Raw genomic sequence first — 20,409 nt, forward strand, 5'->3', positions numbered from 1 at the left:
TCTACGGTGATGGCATTAATAAAAGGACATTCCTATTTTTTTTTTTTTTGAGATGTGGGCCTCGTTCTGTCACCTAGGCTGGAGTGCAGTGGCACAAACATAGCTCACAGCAGCCTTGACCTCCCAGCATCAAGCGATCCTCCCACCTCAGCCCCCCAGTAGCTGGGACTACAGGTATGCACCACCACTCCTGGCTAATTCTTAATTTTTTTTTTTTTTTTTTTGGTAGAGACAGGATCTCCCTATGTTGCCCAGGCTAGTCTTGAACTCCTGGGCTCAAATGATCCTCCTGCCTCTGCCTCCCAAAGTGCTGGGATTATGGGCATGAACCGCTGCACCCGGCTCAGAACATCTCTCTTGTTTTCATTTTAAATTTAACTATTTTAAATTAATTCCTGCCTTTGGAAACAAATAAACAAAACAACTAGCAAACTTCAAAGTATTACATGTATATATATATGTAAAAGAAAAAGCTCATTCCTGTCTCCCCAAATTTCCCTCCCTAGAGGTGACACTACTGCCAGTTTCTTGGGCATTCTTCCAAAGTTGTTCTGTGCATATGCAAACATGTATGTCATAGTCATCCCCAGTTTCTTTTCACACAATGATATCATACTCAGTACACTGTTCTCATCTTGCTTTGAGCACTTAATGGAGATAGATAGAGAGTGTGGTCTAGTGGTTAAGAGCACAAGGCTTGGGAGCCAGACTTCCTGGGTTTAAACTCGAGTGCCACCATTAACTAGCCATGCATTTTTGGGCAAATGACCTCATTTCTTTGTGCTGCAATTTCCTTTTCTTGCGTGGTGTTATGGGTTGAATTGTGTTTCCCTAAAAAGATATGTTAAAGTCCTTATCTTCTGTATCTTAGAAGGTAACTTTATTTGGAAATAGGGTCTTTGCAGAAGTAGTCAAATTAAAATGAGGTCATTAGGGTGAGCCCTAATCCAATATGACTGATGTCCTTAGAAAAAGGGGAAATTTGGACCAGACACACAGACATGCACAGAGAATACTATGTGAATACTATGTGAATACTATGTGAATACTGGATTTATGCTGCCACAAGACAAGGAATGTCTGCGGCTACTAGAAGCTAGATGAAGCAAGAAAGGATCCTTTGCCTTCCGGTCGGAGTGGGCATGAGCCTGCCAACACCTTGATTTCTGACTCTAGCCTGTAGAACTGTGAGACAATATCTTTCTGTTGTTCTAAGCCACCCAGTTACCCAGTTTATTGTACTTTGTGACAGCAATCCTAGGAAACCAATATACATACATTAAATGAATTAGTATAGGCCCAGAATCTGAGACTATGCCTGATATTCATGAAATACTATATAAGTGTTAGCTATTATTATTACATAGATATACATCGTTCTTTTTTTTTTTTCTTTTGAGACAGGGTCTTGCTCTGTCACCCAGGCTGCAGGGCAGTGATGTCATCTCAGTTCACTGCAACTCCTGCCTTGTGGGCTTAAGCAGTCCTCCCATCTCAGCCTCCCAATTAGCTGGGGCTACAGGTGTGAGCCGTCATGCCTGGCTAATTTTTCTATTTTTTGTAGACAGGGGATTTTGCCACATTGCCCAGGCTGGTCTCAAACTCTCAGGCTCAGGTGATCTGCTTGCCTCAGCCTCCCAAAGTGCTAGGATTACAGGCATGAGCCACTGTGCCTGACCTGCCTCATTCTTTGTAACAACTGCATAATATTTTCTCTGTGGCTTTGGCAAAATTTATCACTTAGTTTTGTTATTATCAAAATAATACATTATTAAAAAATGTAATACTACTAAAGGCTTGCAATGAAAAATAGCAGCATCTTCCCCCACTCTTGTTCAATCCCCCAGTCTCACTTCCCAAAGGCAAGCGTCTTCAGTTACTCAGGTCCTCCTTCTGCTATTTGTCTCTATCTTTCTAAATGCTGTGCTTACACTGCCACATCCTGATTTATCAGTTTCACAAACTCTCTTCTGTCTCCCTGTTATGATAGATGAGGATTTTGATTTATGACACCCTACACCCTCCACACACACACACAGACACACACACACCCTTTTGTCATCTTCACAGTATGATTATATAACTATTTTTAGTTATGTAATAGGTTGTTAAAATAGAATTTTAAATCTTTGAGATCCAACTGAGACTCTAAAGCTGAGAACAATAGGTGCAAAGGTCCCCTACATTCTACACAGAAATTCTAGACAATCCAGGTAGGGCTTGCAAATGAGGTGTCCCCAAAGTGACTCTTCCAGCGTTGGCCACTGACTACCTCTAGTCTATAAAAAAGAAGGCCAAGAATTAAGCAGGGGGCTGAAGGGCCAGTACTGGGGACTGCTCTGGAGAGAGTTATCAGAGTACTGCGTTTCCTACCCCATCCTCAACATGCAGTGGGAGAAAGACTCCTCACATTCATCCTAAACTAGTGAGGGGGATTTCAAGAGCATCCTCGGAGAGTCAGATAGGCGTTTCCTGAAGTTTGGGAAGATAGTCACATACTCAGTATACTCAGTGACTGACTCACACCTGAAAAAAAAAATGGCGTGTGAAGGCCAGGAGCTGGCTGGAGCAGACTGCCTCACAGCAGAACAGAGTCAAGGTTGACCAGCATTTCCAGGGGCTGCCGCGGTTTTCTATGGTTCTGATTGGATTCTTTGGAAAAGAGCTGCCAATGGGTTGCTTTTGAAATTCTCCACCAGGCCGGCCAGGCTCGGTGGCTCACACCTGTAATTCCAGCAGTTTGGGAGGTCAAGGCAGGTGGATCACTTGAGGTCAGGAGTTCGAAACCAGCCAGGCCAACATGATGAAACCCCATCTCTACTAAAAATACAAAAATTAGGCTGGGTGCGGTGGCTCACACCTGTAATCCCAGCACTTTGGGAGGCTGATGCGGGTGGATCATGAGGTCAAGAAATCAAGACCATCCTGGCCAACATGGTGAAGCCCCGTCTCTACGAAAAATACAAAAATTAGCTGGGCGTGGTGGCTCATGCCTGTAGTCCCAGCTGCTAAGGAGGCTGAGGCAGGAGAATCACTTGAACCTGGAAGGTGGAGGTTGCAGTGAGCTGAGATGGTGCCACTGCACTCCAGCCTAGCGACAGAGCAAGACTCCATCTCAAAAAACAAACGAACAAAAACCAAAAATTAGCTGGGCATGGTGGCACATGCCTATAATCCCAGCTTCTCAGGAGGCTGAGGCAGGAGAATCGCTTGAACCTGGGACGCAGAGGTTGCAGTGAGCCAAGATTGCGCCACTGGACCCCAGCCTGGGCGACAGAGAGAGACTCTGTCTCAGTAAAACAACAACAACAACAACAACAGCAACAAAAAACCCACTGAACAGTACCATCTGGAAGGATGGAAAGTGACCTCAACCAAGAGTGAGCCACCAGAAGCCAGGCGCCAAGGGGACAGTTGTCAGTGGCCAGCCCAATGAGGCATCTCCCGGGTCAAGGGAAGTACATCTAAAACATCCCCAATGATGAGGCTGGTCCCATGACTCACCCTTGGACAGCTGATACACCAAGAGGGCACACATGCAGATGACAACCATGCAGGCCGAGAGCTCTCCTTCTTCTCACGTCTGTCTTTTGCATGTCTGCCTCTAACCCTAGAGGAGCCAGAGGAAACACAGTGAGCAAGATGGGACATAGTGACATTGGCCCTGAACCGAGGGTTGCCAGATTTAGCAACTAAAAATAACTTGATGCCCAGTTTAATTTGAATTTTAGATAAACAATAAATGCTTTTTTAGTATAAGTATATCCCATGCCATATTTGGGACATAATTATATTAAAAGTACTTGTTGCTTTCTTGAATTCACATTTAGCTGAGCATCCTATATTTTATTTGGCTGCCCTACTCATACTTCTTGCCCACTGCAAACTTCAAGCCTGTGTCAGGCCCAAGGTACAGGAGAAAGCTATAAATTGGATAAGAGCTTGGTATTCTGATATTAGACTAAATTGGACTTTGGGTTACCTTGGGGGAAAAAGAGACTATTCATTAATAACCCAAGAGTACTCAGAAAAGCTACAAAGATTGGTATTTTATCCATGGAGCTGAAAAGGTGAGATGGAAAGGTTTGTGCTGGAACATCTCAAGTCCATTTTGTTCAGTAAGCTAGTTATAGATATATGAAGTTCATCATTTAGGGTATTAATATCACATAAATATTATTTGTTGCTGAGCCAAGTTGGGAATCAGATTGCATTTCTTATAAAACTTTTTATTTTTTCGGAGTTAACAATTGCCTGGTTTAAGCATTTTCCATTTTTAAAAGCCATTTGTGTTTCTTTTTCTGTGAACTGCTTATTCACGTCCTCTGTGGGGTTGTGGAGCTTTCTCTTACTAATTTATAAAAGTTTATTTATATACTAAAAATTAATGTAAAAGAAAGCTCTTTTATTAGGGAACTGGAAATTGCAAGTAAGATAGGATAAGTGGATCTTTTCTGACATTTGTGTGGGGAAACTTAGATTTCACTGTGCCCAGCTGTTAATATCTAGAACTGCTCTTCCAAAACAAACTTTCTCAAATCAATAGTTTCTTTAAATATTGCTTTAATGCTTATATGCTCATTTCTTGGTTAAAAATTTCCCAAGAAGAATGTGTACAATTAAGACACAACTCATCAGCAATTTTCTCGTTTAAACATGATCATTCATCATTGGGACTTATTTCCATGAAATTAACCCATACCAGGAAAATAGCTGCAATGATCACCTCACTGATATCGTGAGAAATTTCTCTTGAGAAACTATTGCTATGTAGTATTGTTATAACAAGAGTCACAAAGATTAAAATCATGAATCTTTTTTCTTACTCTGTTCATGGTTTTGTAATTCTGATCTGATAACAAATGTTATTGTAATGTTCAGTTTCTGATTAGAATATCAGGACCTTACTCCTTTTACTTGCTGGTGAGATTTAGTCTCTGAGGTTTCTCTGAAGTAACAGGAATTGTATGATAAGGTAAATGTAACATTTTGGATTACTGCCACTGCATGTAAATTTTCATTGTAAATGATGGCAAACCACTCAGCTAATTTTTGCATATGATTCTTTTTAAAGAATCCCTTCATTCTTGAGGGAAATAAAACATTCCAAAAACAAATACATTAAAATATGAATTCAGAAATGATTTGAGAGAACAATAGACAGGAAAATTGCATTTCAGATGAGCTGTCAGTCAAATCTCATATTTGTCGATAATTTCTCAGAAGGGTCCAGGGTGTGCTTTATTTCTAATTTTTATTTATAAATTCAGTTTTAAGATTGCAACGAGGCATGGTGATTCTCTTGTTTCATTATCTAATTTGTTTATTTTTCTAGAATGAACAATATGTAGGAAGGGCTGGATTCCAGAATCCCATGGCCCTTGATTAAAAAATCTTTGCATGTCTTGCAGATGCCAGCTCTGTTTAGTCTTGGCAAAATCATCCTCAGCATATGTAATATCTTGCACTCCTGTTCTCCTTTTATCTCTATTCAGTGGGAAACTAGCTTTTTGGGCACCTCTATCTTGAAAATTGCTAAATGTTTCCTCCTTTTATTCCTCTGCATTACACAAGTTTATCTATCAGGCCTGGCGTTTCTTTAACAGAGTAGTGATAAGATAAAAATCTGATCAGTGTACCAATCATTCAATCAATAAAATGTACTCCAGGATATCTAAGGCATTGTGGAGGAAGAATGTGGCTGTTTACTGAGGGATAGTCATATTCCTGGCACAATGTTAGGTGTTTTCACTGTGCAGTTTATTTTATTGTTTTAGTGATAGGGTCTCACTCTGTCACCCAGGCTGGAGTGCAGTGGCACAAGCATAATAGCTCACTGAAAGCTAGAACCCCTGAGCTCAAGTGATCTACCTTCTCCAGCCTTCTGAGTAGCTGGGACTACGGGTGTGTACCACCACACCTGGCTAATTAAAAACAAATTTTTAAAAGAGATAGAGTATCTCTATGTTGCCCAGGCTGGTCTCTAACACGTGGCCTCAAGTGATCCTCCCACTTCAGCCTCCCAAGTCGCTGGGATTACAGATACAAGCCACCGCACCGGCCATGTGTGCAGTATACTTGAACTCTTGCAACAATTTCCTCAAGGTAGATGAGGAATCTGAAGGTCAGAAAGTTGGAGTTACTTTGTGAAGGCCTCTAGCTGGTAAATGTCAGCATTTGTCCACTGCTCCCTGCCTCACACTCTCATACTCAGCTGCAGGCAGTTCTTCAGCTGGTCTCATCCAAGTGTCTCTGGTTAGTTTGAGACACAAAAGTAATCATACTTTGAATAACTTTCGTGCAAGTTTCATGCAGCTGATGAAAGTGATGTTGTAGAATTGCTAGAATCATAAGCAAACATGGAGTTAATCAGATAACAATTAAAGAGGAAGAAACTGACAAGAATGAGAACATAATAGGATCTTCAAAAGAGAAGCATTTAACAATCGTAGATTAAGGGAGGCCATTGAGAAAAAACTAAGTACTTCAACGTATTTGTCAAATGTGCTACCGGACAAGTTTTTAGAAAAAGTAGACCTCAAATCCTAAATCAACACTCACTTTGGTTTTTGTTCTAAATATTAGAGCAGACTTACAATTACTACCTAAATTTTATGGTATATATAACAACATTGAATGTTGTTGTTGTTGTTATTATTATTATTATTGTTGAGATGGAGTCTTGCTCTATTGTCCAGGCTGGAGTGCAGTGGCAACATCTCGGCTCACGGCAACCTCTGCCTACCAGGTTCAAGTGATTTTGGTGCCTCAGCCTCCTGAGTAGCTGGGACTACAGGTGCCTGCCACCACGCCCAGCTAATTTTTGTATTTTTAGTAGAGACAAGGTTTCACCATATTGGCCAGGCTGGTCTCGAACTTGTGACATCAAGTGATCTGCCTGCCTTGCCCTCCCAAAGTGGTGGGATTACAGGCATGAGCCACCACGCCCAGCCTATATAGAATATTATTCTGATCAATTTTTTCCATATCTTATATGAAATTTTTATGCGGGAATCTCTTTGTCTCTTCCTGAGGCCAAAGAGTGACTGAGAGACCTCCTATTCTTTGTCATGCTGTTTTGTGCTTCTGAACCTGTGTCCATGGTGTTCCGATTGCCTGCAGAAACTTCTGTTATTCTGCAGGAAAACACCTCTTGGCTGCTCTCAACCGTCAATATCACCTCTTATGTGAGAGTTTCCTTTAACCTTTCCTGCCCATTAGCTCTCCTCCTACTGTATTCCTGTAACACTTGGCACACATCTCCATAGCCGCTCCCCTCTGCGTGTAATGATTAGTTGACATGTATTTTCCCTCTGGGCTGTAACCACCTCTTCAAAAGCAAGCTTATCTCTCATCCACTCTGTCACCCAGGCTGAGTTCAGTGGTGCAATCACAGCTCACTGCAGCCATGACCCCCAGGCTCAAGCCATCCTCCCACCTCAGCCTCCTGAGTAGCTGGGACTACTGGTATGCCACCATGCCTGCCTTATTTTTTGCATTTTTTGTAAAGATGGTGTTTTGCCATGTTGCCCAGGCTGGTCTTAAACATCTGGACTCAAGCCATCCACCTACCTCAGCCTCCTAGCTGAAATTACAGGAGTGAGACACCGTACTCAGCCTGTTTTTATTTTTTAAATTAAAAAAATTTTTTTTAGAGACAGGGTCTCACTTTGTCACTCAGATTAGACTGCAGTGGCACAATCATGGCTTATCACAAAACCTTGAACTCCTGGGCTCAATTAATAACAATAATTATATTATCGTTTAATAATCTTTTAAGTTCCAACTGAAGTGCTACATATTCCACCCAGCCTTCCCATTTTCCTGCAGCTGCAAAAAATCACTCAGAATGCTCAACCTTCATGTCCCAGGCCTTTTTTTTTTTTTTTTGAGACAGGGTCTTGCTCTGTTGCCAAGTACATTTTATTGATTGAATGATTGGTACACTGATCAGATTTTTATCTTATCACCGCTCTATGTTGGAGTGCAGTGGCACAATCTCGGCTCACTGCAGCCTCCACCTTCCAGGATCAAGAGATCCTCCCACTTCAGCCTCCTGAGTAGCTGGGACCACAGGCGTGCACCACCACACGTGGCTAATTTTTTGTATTTTTTTGTAGAGATGGGGGTCTGATGGGGGGCGGGTCTCACTTTTTTGCCTGGGCTGGTCTCGAACCCTTGGGCTCAAGGGATCCTCCCACCTCAGCCTCCCAAAGTGCTGAGATTACAGGTGTGAGCCTCCGCATCCAGCCAGCTTCACATGCCTTTTAACTGTGGTTTTTACCTCCTGTCTGGATGACTGCTTCTTGAATTCAGAGACATATTTAGTTCATCTTTGTGTCTTTCAGTGCCTTGCATGTAGAAAGTGCTCAATAGACAATGCATTGTCGGTCAGCTTTGGTTGTCTTAATGACCAATCCATCACCTTACAATTTATGCCACAATTATATGTTTTATTCTGACATCTCTGATTTGGTTTCCACAGTGCCACAGCCTCTGCTTTCTTCACTGCAATGTCTGTGCATGCTGATGACAGATTAATAAAATTGGATGTCCCAGCCATTGAAATTCCCTTTTGCCTCCCTCCCAACCCCCCATCAGAGTCTTATTCCCATTCAGTCTCATGACAGAATTTCACAGGTAACTCTGCTATCTGCAGCTCAAAGAAGCCACTCTTGGTGACAATGAGCTGACCATTAAAATGGGCTGTAAATCAAAAGGATAGCACAGCTATCCCAATTGTTGGGGATTTTAGAATTCTGCTTAGGTTATTGATAGGTTTATGTCCAATAAATATAGGTGCACTCTAATTGAGGAATCTCTGATGAATTCATTCAACATTCTTTTAGCAAATATTTAGCACCTAGTGTCTGCCACGTGCCATGCCACAGCTAGAGATGGGCCAGGAGACGTGACAGACACAGTTCCTGTCATCATAAAGCTTAGTTTAATGGGGATGAGAAGATGCAGAATGTAGGTGCTGGGAATTATAACCAAAAAGGGCAGGGTGCTCTGGGAGGATGTTGGAGGGGTCCTTACCGGTGACAGAGGCAAGACAAGGAAATGATCGTTAAGCTAAGACTAGAGTAGGAATTAACTAGGTGTGTGTGTTTGGGGCATGGGGGTGGGGATTGGTTTGACAAGAGAGTCCCAGGAAGAGTGACCGTGAGTGGGGATAACATGAAGGGGCACACAAGATGCTCTGGAAGAAGTACACCATGCCCTGAGATGGCTCTAATTCTGCAAAGAAATTCATGATTATTTGCACTGTGCCTGTATGGAAAAACAAAAGAATATAATCTAAATATGAATTAAGCACTGGAGGAAATAGCCTCTTCTGGTTATACTAGGTCAGGATAATGAGAAGAGATGATGTGTCCAAAGGTTTCCTATTAATTTCTTATTTTCAGTATTTATTCATTTCATGCTTATCACACGTCAAGTGGTGGTAAGAATTCTATTAAGAAACTCATTGAGTGCCCCAAATAGACTAGAGGTGTTACATAATGAATGGAAGTTCATGATCTATCTTCAGAAGATTTTTGTTCTAATAGAACTCACATCTTATTGATAGACATAGTAATTATGAGTAGAATATCAGATTTTGGTTTCCAGTGCAGTGTGTCCAAAATGTGACATTTCACAAGCCCTAGTAGTTCGTATTAAAAATGTGTATCCATTACCCCCCTTCAGCTACCCAGTTGTGGGAGGCGAACTCTTGGGTGCATTTATGATTCAGCTGCCGTGGCTGAGGGAAGCGTTGCTGTTGGAGGCATCGTGGGTATTAATACTGCTTTACAAGAGGTGCTGACCACTCTCATCCACAATGGCCTAGCACGTGTAATTCTGAAAGCTGCCAGTCTTAGACAAGTGCCACGTCCACCTCTGTGTGCTTGTATCCCACCGTGATGGCCTGTGGATGTCAAGTTGGTGGAGGCCCTCCGTGCTGAACACCGAATCCACCCAAATAAGCTGATGACAACAAGAAACTGAGACTGGGTAGGCCTCGGTGAAATTGACAGAGAGAGAAAGCCCAGTAATGTGGTTGGTTGCAGTTCTGGGGTAGTTAAGGGCTATGCCAAAGAATCTAAGGCCAAGAATGTCATCAAAGAGTACTGCACTTTCAAGGCAAGAGATGAGCAAATAAAAACTTGGCTCTTGTTTTTTTTTTTAAAAAAGCAGGCTGGGTGCAATGGTTCATGCCTATAACCCTAGCAATTTGGGAAGGCCAGGTAGGCAGATCACTTGAGCCTAGGAGTTGGAAACCAGCCTGATCAACATGATGAAACCCCATTTTTACAAAAAAAAAAAAAAAAAAAAAATTTAGTCGGGCATGGTGGTGTGTACCTGTAGTCCTAGCTACTCGGGAGGCTGAGGTGGGAGAATAGATTGAGCATGGGAGGCGAAGGATACAGTGAGCCGAGATTATGCCACTGCATTCCAGGCTGGGTGACAGAATGAGACCATGTCTTTAAAATAATAATAATAATAAAGCATATTCACAAGCCTGCCATGGACCTACTTAATCAGAATGCCCATCATGGGATCTACAGGACTAGCAACTCTCTGGGGGTTCTATTGCACGCTTAACTTTGAGAAACTCCACCGTGTTGAAGGGCCTCTAAGTGCTTCATGGTAGCCTGGAGCCAAGCTGGCTACATAAGAACTGCCTGGAGTTTTGTTTCTAATTATTAACTAAACTCTACACTTTATTTGGATTTCACTAATTTTTCTACTAATATTCTTTTCTCGTTCCAGGATCCCATCTGGAGTACCATATCACATTTAGTCATCATGTCTCTTTGGTCTCCTCTGGTCTGTGACAGTTTTGTGGAGTTTTCTTGTTTTTCATAACCTTGATAGTTTTTGTTTTGTTTTGTTTTGTTTTGTCACCCAGGCTGAAGTACAATGGAGCGATCTTGGCTCACTGCAATCTCTGCCTCCCAGGTTCAAGTGATTCTCCTGCCTCAGTGTTCCCCGTAACTGGGACTACAGGCATGCGCCACCACGCCCAGCTGATTTTTTGTGTTTTTAGTAGAGATGGGGTTTTGCCATGTTGACCAGGCTGGTCTCCAACTCCTGACCTCCGGTGATCTACCCACCTTGGCCTCCCAAAGTGCTGGGATTACAGGCGTGAGCCACTGCGCCTGGCCCTTGATAGTTTTGAAAAGTACTTTTTGGGTATCTTGTACAATGTCCTTCAATTTGGGTTTATCTGATGTTTTTCTCATCATCAGACTGAGGTTATGGATTTAGGGAAGAATACTGCAGAGGTGAAGTAGCCTTCTTATCACATCATATCAAAGGTAGACACTATCAACATAACTTACCAACTTTGATTGCCAATCTTTGGCTACCTGGCCAGGGAAAGGATTGCCAGTTTTCTCCACTCTAAAATTATTCCCCCAGCAATCCCCTCCCACAACACTGTATTCTTTGGAAGAGAGTCACAAAGTGAAACCCACAGTCAAGGTGGAGGTGGGAATTAAGCCTTCCTTTCTGGAGAAGGGAATATCTACATAAAGTGTTTGGAATTCTTGGAATTCTTCTGTAAGGGAGATGTGCCTCTTCTTCCCCCTTTATTTATTCAGTCATTTATGTATACCAATATGGGCTCACAGATGTTTATTTTACATTCTGGGTTATAATTCACCACTATGTTATTTATTTTATTGCTCGAAATGTCCAGCTTTGGCCATGGAAAGCTCTTTCAGATTGGCTCCTGTGTCCCTTGAACATGCCCCGTCTTTTTGGTTTTGTGATGCTTCGTTCTTTTTGGCACTATAAGATGCTCCGGGATCATCTTGTATATTCCCTGTCCCAGTCCTAGAATCAACCATTTCCCCAAGTGGAGTTTTTTTTTTTTTTAACAAACATATATTTTTGCCTCTTACTCCCAGATGGTCTAGAAAAACCCAAGAATATGATTTTTAAATTATTATTATTCAATGAAATAACACATGCTTATGGTAAAAATAAATTCAAACAATGCAAAGGGACTATCAATGTTAAAAGTAAGAGCGTGTCAGTCTTCCTGCTCAAAGACAACCTATTGCCATAAATGGTCTACACATATTTCTGAATACATATATATGTACATATGTCCATATCACCCATATTTTCACAGAAATGAAAGTACTCTACCAACACTGTATTGAACCTTGTTTTCACTTAACAACACATCTTGGAGATTGTTATATGATCACAGATCAACATTGTCTTAGTCTGTTTGTGCTGCTATAACAAAATACTCAAGACTAGGTAATTTTTTTTTTTTTTTTTGAGATGGAGTCTTGCTCTGTTGCCCAGGCTGGAGTGCAGTGGCATGATCTCAGCTCACTGCAGCCTCTGCCTCCCGGGTTCAAGTGATTCTCCTGCCTCAGCCTCCTGAGTAGCTGGGACTACAGGCGTGCACCACCATACTCAGCTAATTTTTGTATTTTTAGTAGAGATGGGGTTTCACCATGTTGGCCAGGATGGTCTCGATTTCCTGACCTCGTGATCCGCCCACCTCGGCCTCCCAAAGTGCTGGGATTACAGGCATGAGCCACTGTGCCTGGCCAGACTGGGTAATTTATAAACAACAGACATTTATTTTCTCACAGTTCTGGAGACTGAGAAGTCCAAGATCAAAGCACCAGCAGGCTCAGTGTCTGGTGAAGGCTGCTCTCCACTTCCAAGGTGGTGCCTTGTTGCTGTGTCCCAACATGGTGGAAGAGCAGAAGAAAACAAATCCACTTTCCCAAGCCCTTCTACAAGGGCCCGAGTCCCATCCAGGAGAGGGCTCTGTTCTCATGACCTCCTAGAGGCCCCACCTATTTTTTTTTTTTTTTTTAGATGGAGTCTCACTCTGTCCCCAGGCTGGAGTGCAGTGGCATTATCTCAGCTCACTGCAACCTCCACCTTCCAGGTTCAAGTGATTCTCCTGCCTCGGCCTCTTTAGCAGCTGGGTCTACAGGCATGAGCCACCACACCCAGCTAATTTTTGTATTTTTAGTAGAGACAGGGTTTCACCATGTTGGCCAGGATGGTCGTGATCTCTTGACTTTGTGATCCACCCGCCTTGGCCTCTGAAAGTGCTAAGATTACAGGCATGAGCCACCATGCCCGGCCATGGCCCCGCTTCTTAATACTATTACATGGGCCCTTAACTTTCAACACATGAATTTTAGGGAATACATTTAGACCGTAGCAGACATCATCCTTTTCTGCAGTGGCATAGAGATTCAGTGGCTAGCCATGGTGTAGTTTATTTAACCCCTTGCTTATTGATAAACATTTAGGTTGCCTGTGGGTTGTGCCATTATGAGCAATGCTGCTATGAACTTCCTGTAGATGCATTTTTATGCATGCATTAGGATATAACTGCAGTGAACTCAGAGCAGCGAAATCATTGGGTCAAATGGAATATGTCTGCAGCATTTTTTGTTTTGTTTTGTTGTTGTTAGTCCTTTAGCTTTCTCTGACCAAGGAATATGCCTGTAGCATTTTTTGTTTTGTTTTGTTTTGTTGCTTTTATTCCTTTAGCTGTCTCTGACCAAGGAAGATGCCTGTAGCATTTTGATAGATATTGATGAGCTGCCATGCAAAAAGGTTATGTCAACATCCACTCCCAAGTGGAGCGTGTCCTTTCTCCACATTCTACACAACACAGTGCATTGCTGAATTTTTTTAACTTTTGCCAATTTGGGAGGTGGAAAATGGTACCTCAACATTTTAAATGTCCATGACTTTAATAATGAGTGATAACAATTATATTTTTATCTGTTTACGAATATTTTGAACTTTTATGAGTATGTGAACTGCCTATTCATACCTTTTGTCCTTTTTCTTTATTGAATTAACAGGCTTTTCTTGTTGATTTGTAAGCACTCTTTATATATTAAGGAAACAAATATACTCTTGCCTTCTGTGTTGTACATATTTTTCAGAATAAGCATTTTAAAAATGCTTCTCATAGAGAGTGAAATAATAGACATTGGAGACTTGGAAATGTGGGAGGGGGGGTGCAGAATAAGAAATTACATAATGGGCACAATGTACATTATTAGGGTGATGGTTACACAAAAGCCTAGACTTCACCACTCTGCAATATATCCATGTCACAAAACTTGTGCCCCCTAAATCCATTTAAAAAAAAATACATTTTAAAAACTGTTTCCCAGGTGACTCTAATGACAGCCAGGTTGGGGAACCACTGCTAGGGAATTGCATATTAACCAGCATTAATATGTCCCATGTGTGGGCCACCTCCAGCTATGAGTAAAGGTAACAGCTGCTGAGCAGGTGTGGTCTGAAGATTACAAAACTCCCTGTCTGAAATCTTCACAGCTACTTGAGTAGAGATTCCCAGCATTAAACCCACCTTTGAAGGGTAAGGCAGTGTTACCAGAGAGGTTAGCAGCACTGACCCATTACTGTGCAGTGGCAGGACTGCTTCTCCTCCCATGTCCTTGAGTTTAGGTACAGAACAGACTAGGATGACAGAGGGAGACTTTTGGCATAATACCATAAGACATAGCCACGGCCTTGTTAACGAGGCTGAGCGAAAGTTCTGATTCTCTTATAAGCACCACATCCTGAGGGCAGACAAGGCGGAGGCCTCTCCTCCCCTTTTCTGTCTTTCACACCCCAGGTCCTGAAGCCTCATACTATCAAGATGGAAAGGAACAACGCACAGCTCAGCAGAAGAAAGGAACCAAAAGAGGGGCTGTGTGGGGAAAGGGGACAGGACAGAACGTCCAGGGCAAAAGGCTCTTCCTCCAAAGGGAAGGAGCTGCCACCTGGATGCCGGAGGGTCACAATGAAGCCCTTGTTAGTGAGAGAAACCCAAGAAAGGCAAGCTGCTGAGAGAGGAGCAGAGGAGCAACTCCAGACTCTTGGCCCCTTTGCGGTCTATCGGGTGGGAATGTTCAACTGCACGTGAAAGGGTTGTTTTATACATAACTCTGGACTCCATGTATGTTTCACTGGATAACTATAGGACCATCTGCTCCATCCCCTTCCTCCCATGATGATTGTATAGAGAAGGTTGTCTTTGAGCCTACATTCTGGGATCAGACCCAAACTGAGGAATGAGGATATTTTAGATGAAATGCATAGACCAGTGGTTCTCCAAGAGTGGTCATAGAACTGGCAGCATCAGCATCACCTGGGAACTGATTAGAGATGCAAATTCTGGGCCCTCACACCAGAGTGACAGAATTAGAAACTCGGGGTGGGGGTGCTAGCCGTCTAGTTTTTAATAAACCCTCCAGATGATTCTAAAGCTCAAGTTTGAGAACCACAGCTCTAGAAAGGAGTCACTGACGTCTGCCACGGCTTCCAAATTTAACAGAATGGAGCCTGTAAGCAAAATGAAGGCAAGAGGAGGGCCACTCTGGATAGTCTCTTTGGGGTAGAGATGTTTTCACCGGAGAGCTGGCACCCGAGTGCTGTGTGCGTTTGCCGCAAAGGTTTCTGAACAAGAACTCCTTCAGGAGATTCCAGGGGAGGCCCAGGAGCCAAAGTCTGTCTATAGACAAGGAATTTTTAAAGATCCGCCCCCATCTGCAGAGGTGGAATTTTTAAAGAGAGTTACACTGCTATAGGAATGGAGGCGTTAATTTTTCTTATTTTGCCTGGCGCAGTGGCTCACGCTTGTAATCTCAGCACTTTGGGAGGCTGAGGTGGGAGGACTGCTTGAGTCCAAGAGTTTGAGACAAGCCTGGGCAACATAGCGAGACCCCATCTCTACAAAAAATAAAACAAATTAGCTGGGCATGGTGGTGCACACCTGCAGTCCCAGCTACTTGGGAGGCAGAGGCGGGAGAATTGCTTGAGCCTGGGAGTTCCAGGCATTAGTGAGCTGTGATTGCGCCAGTGCATCTGAGGCTGGGTGACAAAGCAAGACCCTGTCTCAAAAAAATTTTTTTAATTGTTTCAACATAAGTGGAGTGAGGGCCCTGTGTTAGTGTCCCATGGCCCCTCACTTCTCTGGATTTGAATTGAGCTCATTGTGCTTTAGGGTCCCTCTGGTTTTACCCAATCCCCAAACAATTCCCCCTGGCAAAGTTACAGAACAGGTTAAAAACAACAACAATAATTATCTATATCTGTATCTATATCTATATCTGTATCTATATCTTGACAACTGGATTATTATTTCAACTTTAATGAGTCAGCAAGTAACCTTAAGGAGTACCATGCTGTGATTTATTGCCAAGTCACCTTTTTTTCAAATATTTTTTGTATAAAATATTTAAGGCTACATCTGACTTTGGGTCTTTGGAAGTGATTAAGTTTCCTCTAAATGTCAAATGCATCCCCTAGTGTTTTGGCCACAGCCCTGCCAACAAGCTTGCTTGACAAGAAGCTCAGTGCTCTGGGGGTGCTGGCAGTTCGTCACTCCAACAGAACAGATGTTTGCATCAACTAGAAAAGATGCAGCAGATCTAAATATCATCCAAATTGTTTTAAAAGTTAAAATTAAGGCCAGGCACTGTGGTTCATGCCTGTAATCCCAGCAATTTGGGAGGCCGAGATGGTTGGATCACCTGAGGTCAGGAGTTCAAGACCAGTCTGGCCAACATAGTGAAAACCCTTCTCTACTAAAAATACAAAAATTAGCTGGGCGTGGTGGCATGCAATTGTAATCTCAGCTACTTGGGAGGCTGAGGTAGGAGAGTTGCTTGAACCCGGGAGGTGGAGGTTGCAGTGAGCTGAGATAGCACCACTGCACTCCAGCCTGGGCCACAGAGTGAGACTCTATGTAAAAAAAAAATTAAATTTTCTCTATTTTTCTTTACTTGATAGAAAGAAATTAATAAACTCCAAATACCAGAATAGTTTTTTAAATGACGTATCCTGTCTCCAGACCAAAATGATTAAAAAAAAAAAAAAAAATGTTTAGAGCCAGGAACGCTGGCTCACACCTGTAATTCCAGCATTTTGGGAGGCTGAGGTAGGAGGATTGCTTGAGGCTAGGAGTTTGAGACCAGCCTGGCCAGCATAGTGAGACTCCCCATCTTTTTTTTTTTTGAGACTGTGTCTCGCTCTGTCACGAAGGCTGGAGTGCAGTGGCGCCATCTCAGCTCACTGCAACCTCTTCCTCCCAGGTTCAAGCGATTCTCCTGCCTCAGCCTCTCAAGTAGCTGGGATTAGGCATCGGCCACCAGGCCTGGCTAATTTTTGTATTTTTAGTAGAGACAGAGTTTCACCATGTTGGCCAGGCTGGTCTCAAACTCCTGTCCTCAGGTGATACACCCGCCTTGGCCTCCCAAAGTGCTGGGATTACAGGTGGGAGTCACTGCGACTGGCCAAGACCCCATCTTTACAAAAAAAAAAAAAAAAAGATCCGGGTATGTTGGTGCATGCCTGTAGTGCTAGCTACTAGGGAGGCTGAGGCAGGAGGATTGCTCGAGCCAAGGAGTTTGAGGTTGCAGTGAGCTATAATTATACCACTGTACTCCAGCCTGGCTGACAGAGTGAGACTTTGTCTCTAAATAAATAGATAGATAGATAGATAGATAGATAGATAGATAGATAGATAAATAAATGAAATTTAGTTTAAAAAACCATCTTAATCCCAGCCTAAGGTCGGCAGGGAAAAGAGGACTGCCTGGGCGCTGGATGGGAAGACTCTGTCCCCATTAGGGAGGTTGGGTGAATCCCCAAGGCCTTCCAGCAAGGAATGTTGGAGGCTGGCCATGCCCTGAGCAAGCTGCTCATCCTGACCAAAGTCTGCCCACCGCATGGTCCCTGCAGGGAGAGCAAACAGAGTAGTCCTTCTGCAAGACCAAACGTGTTTCTCTAAATTTCCTGTTCCAGGCTGAGGGAGGCTCATTCCAAGGGCCCAAATGCTGGCATTTACACTGGCAGAAGCTGGGCTCCCTAAGTCTCAAGTTTCCCAGAATGATCTGACTTGTTTACATTACAGTTCAGGAGGCAAACTGAGAGCTCGTGAGAAGCTGTGCTTATTTTTTTTAGGGCTTCAGCAGTTACACACACACGTGTGCACACACACACACACAGATTGACAGTCTGACCTTCTTTCTTCCAAGAGAATGTTGTATTTATATTTTATTTTAACAAGTCTTCTTGGTCTCTCTGTTATGCATTTCTACTTAACTGTTCTAAAGGTCAGAACAAGCCAACCACATGATATTCTGAGCAGTGCAGACTCTTACCTAAGGGCTACAACACCCCTGAAATTATATGCCAAACTGTGTATGCGCATTTCTCCCCCTAGAATCAAGAGGACACAGCTTCCATCAAAGGGTCAAAAAGGGCTGTAGGTGTTTAAAAGCCTCAGCCAACTGTTTGAATTTCAATGCCATGGCAATGATTAATTTCTGTTGTCAGCAAGAGAATATTTCTAAAGGATCATAGTCAAAGTTTTTCACCAGTCCCTCCCTGCCCAACACAATACAACACAACATACACATGTATCCCAAACCAGACTACAGAAGCCATATTTTTGTTTTCTGAGAAAAAAATACTTATGATAGAAAAGTATCCTTATACCCTAACCATCATCCTGAATTCAATTATTAATATTTGTCCTTCAAAACTCTAAACTTGTTTGTGTTTGAAAGAAAGAAAACATTACAGATAAAATTTAAGTCCTCTTGGTTCCCAAATTCCCCTTCCCAAAAGTAACTGCAATGAATTTAGCATGTATCCCTTCAGCCCATTGTTCAAAACTTGTACAGACATGTAGTTCTGAATAATATTACAGTATTGCTTTTATATCTTATTTATTTATTTTTGAGATGGAGTCTTGCTCTGTCACCCAAGCTGGAGTGCAGTGGCATGATATCAGCTCACTGTAGCTTCTGTTTTCTTGGTTCAAGCGATTCTCCTGCCTCAGCCTCCCAAGTAGCTGGGACTACAGGCATGTACCACCATGTCTGGTTAATTTTTGTATTTTTAGTAGAGACAGGGTTTCACCATGTTGGCCAGGCTGGTCTCGAACTCCTGACCTCAAGTGATCCACCCAGCTTGGCCTTCCAAAGTGCTGGAATTACAGGCATGAGCCACTGTACCGGGCTGCTTTTATATCTTTAAATGGTATCATATTGATTGCATTTTTCTTCATTCAATATTATACTTTTGAAATCTGTCCATATTGATACACAAAAATCTTGCTCATGCCTTTGCATTTGCCAGTTTGTATTTTAACATTTAAATGCATCAAATTTTATTTATTCACCATTAATGGATACTCAGGTTGCTTTAATTTCTTGATTTTGTAAATAATGCAGCAACGCATTTCTTTGGACACATCTCCTTGTGAGACACAAGGAGACACATCTAGACACATCTCCTTGTCTAGAGTAGAGACCTACAAGTGCTGGACCACAGGGTACATGCACCTTCTGCCAAATGGGTCTCCAAGGTAGACTGTAGCAATTTTCACTCCTCTGGCATCACATGGAATTCTGTCCACTCAGGCTAAGATGGGAAACTACCTAGTCTGAGACCTCCTGCCTCCTCCCACCTTTCTGTGTTCAGGAGCCTACTTCTCTGAACGTAGAGATGAGAGCTCTCCAAATAAAGCATTTTGTGGGGAATCTAAACTGGGTTTGATCCATGAAACATGCTCACTCGCTGTAGTCTGCACCGTGGGGTTGTGCCGCAGCCCAACCGTTAAGCCTCTTAGTTTCTATTTTCTCCTGACTTGATAAACCAAGTGGAAACTCTTCACCTGCTCATACCTGTGTCCTAAGCTAACCCCTGAGCAGGGTGCCCAGTATTACATTGGTTTGATCTTAGATTCCCTAAGGTCGACGTTGCTGCTTGGTTTGGCTTGTCCATTTATTACTTGAGTATTTATTGAGCACCTGGGTGAGGGGTGCAAAGGTGAACAAGACAGTACTCATGGATTCGTTACCATCTGTAGAGGTGGGCACTGGCAGCTGATCTCAACCAGTCCTTCCAACCTGCCTATGAAATAGGTACCATTATTAGCCCCATTTTACAGAGCAGGACACTAAGCCTTTGAGTCCAGGAAGATCTCACTTGCCCAGGCTTAGCTAGGATTCCAGCCCACATCTGTCCACAGATGCAGTCTGAATAACTGCCTTATTCTTCCACAGTGTGTTAGAAGTTAGCTGGGGTGACAGGCCACTTTGGTTAAGGGGATCAAAGGAGAAAGGAAGGGATATTTGAAATGGGCCTAGAAGGCCATTTTCCATTTTAATGGGAAATGATGGTGAGAAGGACAGAGGATGCACACGGGCATCAGGTGGGAAAGGGCAGAATACATTTGGGGAGTGGTGGCGGAATGGATGGAGTCAAGAAAATGAAGTGGAGTAGGACATACACCAGAAATACAAGTTGGGGTCTGATCACAGAGGGCCTTGAATGACAGATGAGGAAATGGTGAGTTACCTGAGGCTCTTGAGCTGGGGAGTGATGTGATTAGAG

The 20,409-nt window shown here is 42.9% G+C and overlaps 1 long non-coding RNA gene across 1 annotated transcript in view; it reads right to left on the bottom strand.

Annotated features, from left to right (window-relative positions):
* The window catches only part of LOC134740123 (uncharacterized), a 55,139-nt gene that overhangs the window by 11,813 nt on the left and 22,917 nt on the right, over window positions 1-20,409 (bottom strand). The window contains exon 2 of the long non-coding RNA XR_010127363.1: window positions 3,505-3,610. This is a non-coding gene — a long non-coding RNA (uncharacterized LOC134740123). The remainder of the gene's footprint in view (window positions 1-3,504; window positions 3,611-20,409) is intronic.

Source organism: Pongo pygmaeus, chromosome 7 (genome assembly GCF_028885625.2).
Source record: "Pongo pygmaeus isolate AG05252 chromosome 7, NHGRI_mPonPyg2-v2.0_pri, whole genome shotgun sequence".
Taxonomy (NCBI): Eukaryota; Metazoa; Chordata; class Mammalia; order Primates; family Hominidae; genus Pongo; species Pongo pygmaeus.